The 6515-nt window shown below is 40.1% G+C and overlaps 1 long non-coding RNA gene across 1 annotated transcript; it reads left to right on the forward strand.

Moving 5' to 3' along the window:
* The first annotated feature begins 1761 nt into the window (after window positions 1-1761).
* On the forward strand, window positions 1762-6259 carry LOC134629319 (uncharacterized). The gene is made up of 3 exons (XR_010094059.1): window positions 1762-1923; window positions 2735-2903; window positions 5530-6259. It is a non-coding gene; the product is annotated as an uncharacterized LOC134629319 (long non-coding RNA).
* The last annotated feature ends 256 nt before the right edge of the window (window positions 6260-6515 follow it).

Below are 6515 nucleotides of genomic sequence, written 5' to 3' on the forward strand. Positions count from 1 at the left end.
AATATTTGCCTATTTTACTTCATCTCATATGTCATTGTACTGTATTTGAGCAACCTTAAGCTTAATGCAGATTACTTTTAACACTTATCCACCTCAATCAAATCTGTGGTCTGGAGCACAGGCTGTTGTTGATCAGGGCAAGCTAAAGAATCATCTAAATATTTTGTGTCAGCAAGGGGTGGGGGAAGCCATTCACCAGAGCATAGTTTAAAGGCTGCTGATGTGGGCTGGCCTTCTCCACACGCTCTTCGAGGCTGCTGTGTTTTCTGACAACTTTTAACATGTGACATTCTCCAACCACTGGTTTACGGTGATTACAGTTATGAGCATATAAATACCTCGCACTGCCGGGAGTAAATCCTTACATGAATGTGTCGTCTCCCTGTGAGACAGTCTTACTTGCTCGGGAACCCATGATAACAACAACAACCGTGTCACAGACCTCGCCTGCTCCGCAGTCATTCACACAACAACAACAACAACACAAAATAGGCCTTTTCAACGCGTACTACGTTTTACGGACAAGGTTTATCTAAAAATGCTTCCAGCCCTCTTTCAGGCGAGCCTTTACTTCTAGAAACCCTTCTAAAAATGCTTCCAGCCCTCTTTCAGGCGAGCCTTTACTTTTAGAAATCCGCCTAAAAATGCTTCCAGCCTTCTTTCAGGCGAGCCTTTACTTTTAGGAATGCTACCAACCCCTCTGGGCGAGCCTAAACGTTTTACGCGAGGTGTCTCAGAGTGTCAATATTCACCTGGTTGCTGATTCACTGCCGGTCTCTCAGGTCCGCCTCATCAACCCCCAACGCCGTGTACCACTTGTAATAACGCCAGCCAGAACCCGAATTCACGTCTCTGGTCTTTTATACTGTACCTAGACAGTAGCTGTCGACAGACTTCAGCGCGGGCTTCTCACGACGTCAGGACTCGATGAGGTTTTCCCGTAGGAGCACACAAAACGTTATGTCCTAAATCCGGCTCGGAGGACCAAATAAATGTCAGGAGTTTTCCTGTAATTCTATGGAGGACCACAAGAGCCACGCGCATCGAAATAAAAATTTCTGTGCTTTAATAATGAATTGTAGAATAAATTCTGCAATTGTAAATTCATTTTTGAATTCCAATTTAATAAACTGCATTTCAAAATCCTTTTTCCAATTGCATTTCAAAATCCTTTTTCCAATTGCACTTTAATAAACTGCATTTTAAAATCCTTTTTTCAGTTGCACTTTAATAAACTGCAGTTCAAAATCCTTTTTCCACTTGCAATTTAATAAACTGCAGTTCAAAATCCTTTTTCCACCTGCAATTTAATAAACTGCAGTTCTAAATCCTTTTTCCACTTGCAATTTAATAAACTGCAGTTCAAAATCCTTTTTCCACCTGCAATTTAATAAACTGCAGTTCAAAATCCTTTTTCCACTTGCACTTTAATAAACTGCAGTTCAAAATCCTTTTTCCACCTGCAATTTAATAAACTGCAGTTCAAAATCCTTTTTCCACTTGCAATTTAATAAACTGCAGTTCAAAATCCCTTTTCCACCTGCAATTTAATAAACTGCAGTTCAAAATCCATTTCCCTTTCCTGTTCGCTCCGGGATTAGCTGCTGGATTAGCTGCTGGATTAGCTGCTGGATTAGCTCTTCGATTAACAACTTGCTGGAGGCTATTCAAATTAGCCACACCGTGGGATGTAAGGAGCTCTCTGATTGGTTGGTCAGACACAGGCTGTCTGCCAGCCTGGATTTTTCTAGCTCATAGCTTCGCCCTGCTAAGAAGCGTGTGTGCTTGTACAAAGGCCGTTCAGCCTCGGGATTTACACTCGGCTCGACACGGATATGTGAAGAATGAAGGGACCCTGCAGCGAAACGGAGAGCGCAACCTCTGACTGAGTGCCTGTCTACACAGTCTGACCACCTGTTGAAGGTAAGGTGCTAACATGGCTAACGCTAGCATCACCGCACGTAGCCCCGTTATTTTAAGGACATCTTAGTTTATGAAAGTTTTACGTCGCAGCTGTACGAGCTAGCTACGTGTTTTGTAAGCTGCTGTGCTCTTCACAAATAAAGCTGGAAGCAGCTCAGACTGTTAGAACCAGCACTGAGCCCTGTTACATTTATACAGTGTTAGAGCAATGGCTGCAACCTACAGCCTTTAAACTAGCGATTAAAATGCTGACAGTAAACTCGTCAGTCCAGATGTTACCACATTACTTTGTGATACTTAAAACAACTGAGACAGGCTGATTAAAATAACAGCTGTCAGTTCTCTCATTCCTTATATCAAGACTGGAGATCACACTACTGATTTCAGTTCATTTAATATGTGAGTGCACAGATTCATTCTCAACTGGACATAAATGATGATCAAAGGTTGTATATATGATGAATTCATCAAATCCCAGCCTCTAACACAGTGTGCTGAATCTTAGCTTTGAATGTCCAGTATATTCTAATCAGTGCAATGTAAGCATTCACTGAACCTATAGTATCTACACCTGTGTGGTAAATGTGTGGTAAAGATACAGATAATGAAATTTAATTATTAATACAATATACATCATGAAAAATGAAAGCTGAAATTGATTCAGTTTAGTACTTTTCTCTCTATGCTCTGTGATTATAAAGGCCTTAAATTCTGTGATATATACTGTAAATGATTTTCACAGAGGTCTTAAAGTACTTAAATCACTGCTGATAGTCTGGTTGTTTATATTTTCACGTTTTTGTGTCTGTAGGGCTGTTTGATGACGATTTGGACTCCTCTGGGAGATGAGGACACACCCACATCTGTTCCATACTGCAGCCATGGATGGTGTTACAGCTCCGAGTCAGCTTTGGGCCATCAGACGCACACACTGGAAAACCAGCACCTGGACTTCATGCAGGAGAGACGGCCTCAGTGATGTAGGTTCATAAGTGAGTTCAAACATTTCTGGCCTCTTATCACTTAGATTCCTTAATCTTAAAAGTGGATGCATTTAAAGCAGGAACTGCACACCTAGCTGTCAAAAGTTTGGCAGCATGAGTAAAGTTTTGTAGGGTCCTTGTTAAAAATTCCACAAGCACCACATTTGTCATATATAGTTCATTTTCAGGGCTCGCAAAATCGCTAGCCCGACGTCCCGGGGCTAGCGATTTTTCCAGTCGGGCTACCAGAATCTATCCCTGCCCTGCCCGTCGGGCTATCATAGGAAGGAAAAATATATGTCAATGCTTTTGCATTCTTTCGGAAATGTAGCTGGGTAAATATGTCATTGGCATCGGTGAACCACTGTCAATATGTGACTAGGGCTGCTCAATTAATCGAATTTTAATCTAAATTACGATCTGGGCTTTCAACGATCATTAAAAATGACTGAGCCGATTATTAGCACCTCCCTCGTGCTTTACTCTCGCGCTGCTCCGTGTGGCAAATCGAGCGCACCTCTCTGCGTTTCGAACACGCCTCACAACAATTAAGAGGAGCTAACAGAACGAAGCTCGGAAAGCTAAGCAGAAGTTATTTGGAGAGGAGAGTGACTGCCGTTGGTTGAAAAGAGGTTAAAAAAAAAACCCTTCAGTGGTGTGGAAACATTATGGGTTCGCGGAGTCAGACGTGGATCAAGTAGACATAGTGTGTAAACTTTGGTGTTGTAGCTGCACCACAGAGCGACATGGCAAAGTTCACTAAACATAGATGTTTACATTTTATTTTTTATATTGCAAACATTTGCACTGTTATCAGTATTTGCACACTATTTTATACTATTTTTGACAATCTTTAAAGCCATTATTCAATACATTGTTATTGTTAAATAAATATCATCAAATAATCGAGATCTCAATTTCAGTGAAAATAATCGTGATTATCATTTTTGCCATAATCGAGCAGCCCTATATGTGACATATTGAAATCGCATTTGAATTTGCGCTTGTTTTTTGCTTTCACTTTGCAATCGCGCGAACTGCGTATAGAGAGCGACAGTACTGATTGGTGAGTGACGATAATTTGCGCACCAATTCCTCTGACATCGTCTTATCAATCGTTAGTTTGCTATCAAACATGACAAGTGAAATCTCCCGCAGGAAGCTTAAACATGTGAGAGGTTGATCGCGCAGAGAATCGCTGAGCGTTATGTGAGTGCGTGTGTAAAGGCAGCAGGATATATATTTTAGTTCTGCTGAGCCAAATAAGACCAGTCAGGGTGAAGAAGTGACAGCCAAAGAAAAGCTTACCACAAAACGGAAAAGTTATGACAAATCAGACTATAAGGCAAAAAGAAAGTGCAGCTTTATGGTTTCATGGACAAAAGAATTTCTGTGGCTGGAATATGACAAGCTAAATAACCAGGGGTGCACATAAGTGGTCCGCAGGTGCGCATTCGCTGTCAAAATAAAATACGCGCACAAGATAAGAAGTTGCAACGCGTGTTTGCGTCCATAAGATTTTCTGGAGGAGGACAGACATTTGTTTAGAACTCTTAAAGATGTCGAAGAAGCTCCTTTAAGCAATTACTTTGGTGTTCCTCCACCTCCAAAGAAATGTCAGATGGAGTCCGAACCACAAAAGAAGCGCGTATTCTAGGAAAAGTGGTTGCAGGAGGTGAGCTGGCTTTAAACAAATGATGAACAGAGATTTGGTGCAGAATGTGCCGTGAAAATCCCACTCTAGCAGACAAAAACACTGCCTTTTATATGGACGCAAACGCGCGTTGCAACTTCTTATCTGGTGCGCGTCTTTTATTTTGACAGCGAATGCGCACATGCGGACCACTTATGTGCACCCGTGTAAATAACATAATGTTCTGCCGGGTGTGTTGTTGGTTTCCCTCGATTTCTGAGTCGACAAGTGCCTTTGTTACTGGGACCAGTAATTTTAAGAAAGGCCCCCATTAGAGCCCATGAGAAATGCAAGAAATTGATTATTGCTCAGTCTGCAAATAACATACTAAAAATCAACCTGAAAAATCTGTTAAGAACAGCCTACTATGTTGCAAAGAGTGAACTACCACTGGCAAAATTTAGCAGTCTTTGCAAACTTCAAAAAGCAAATGGCCTAGATCTTGGTTCCACTTGCCTCTTACCCGTGACTCCAGTGGAAATTTCAAATTCAGGATCTGACACAGACTGATTCCTGTTGTACAGTTCTTACAAGTTCATAGAAATTTCTGTTCAATTACAACCAAGTATTTGAGTTGATGATTGTAATTTTTATACAATATTGTAATTTGTGTTTCAACAATTTTTTGATTAATGTTTTTTTTCCGTTACGGAAACAAAACAGGAAACAAAACATAAAAAAAATTGCTCCCTTATTTATTCGGGCTACTTAAATTTATTTTGGGCTACCAAAAACTGAAGAGTCCCTGCCCGAAGGGCTACCAGGGATTTTGAAATTTTGCGAGCCCTGATTTTGTACAGGACATTTTTGAAATTATAAACTATATATTCTAGTTATCCACTTGTCAGTAATTTTTGAGTAAATGGATGGCACTGATAAATCAGTGGTGATTCACCTGCAAATGTTTTTAACAAACTTTGTTTTTTGTAGAATTCATCAGCAGCTGTGAAGAGATGCATTTGAATATCTTCTGGTTCCACTTTTCCTAACCTGGAAGCTGAGGATGGCTGATTTCTGACAAGGACACACACCTCAGCGCTTATCATGGGTGTTACATCCTCCGTGCAGCAATTCCAGAGAAAACGAGAGAGCAACGACCACTCATTAAGACCAGACAGAAATCTGTCCCTTTTTGGCAGCTGTGGAAACTTCCAATAAGAAAGTTTGCATTCTTAGAACAATGCTGGGTCGTGTGTGATGTGTCATCATATGAGGATATTACATTTTGACTTAATTCTGCTCAATTAAGTGTTTTGATCGTTGATCCAGTATAGCAGCTTTGTGTTGTGCAGCAAGTTAAAACCCATTGTCCTCACGAGCACAGCATCTAACAACTCTCCTTAAAAAAACCGAATGACTTTAACTGGACACAATGGTTTCCAGTGGGAGATACATTCATCACTCATCCGTGACACTGGAGAAGTCACCTGGATGAGTGATAAAACAATTTTCCATGGAAAATCCAGAGGAACTAAACTTTGTTGTTGTTTCTCTGGGCTCAATTTCAGCCTCAGGAGCATCTCTCAGAAGAAAACATTTTGCCAATAATCAGATAAAAAGATTGTTGAACCAGGTGGTATTCTCTGGAGTTTAAGACCAAAACTGAACTCAGTGAATTGACATTAGACTGGAATTCATAAGATAAATCGAAATACTGCTGAAGCTGATAGATATATATATATATATATATATATATATATATATATATATATATATATATATATATATATATATGTGTGTGTGTGTGTGTGTGTGTGTGTGTGTGTGTGTGTGTGTGTGTGTGTTTTTTCTCCAATTCACCAGGTCTGTAAAGTTCAGTATGACTGTGGTACATGATACAAAAGAATAAATACAGAAGAATAAAAACTTTATGTGAATAACTTTACTCTTCTTAAAAATAACTCATAAAACAAGTA

This window comes from Pelmatolapia mariae, linkage group LG6 (genome assembly GCF_036321145.2).
Source record: "Pelmatolapia mariae isolate MD_Pm_ZW linkage group LG6, Pm_UMD_F_2, whole genome shotgun sequence".
Taxonomy (NCBI): domain Eukaryota; kingdom Metazoa; phylum Chordata; class Actinopteri; order Cichliformes; family Cichlidae; genus Pelmatolapia; species Pelmatolapia mariae.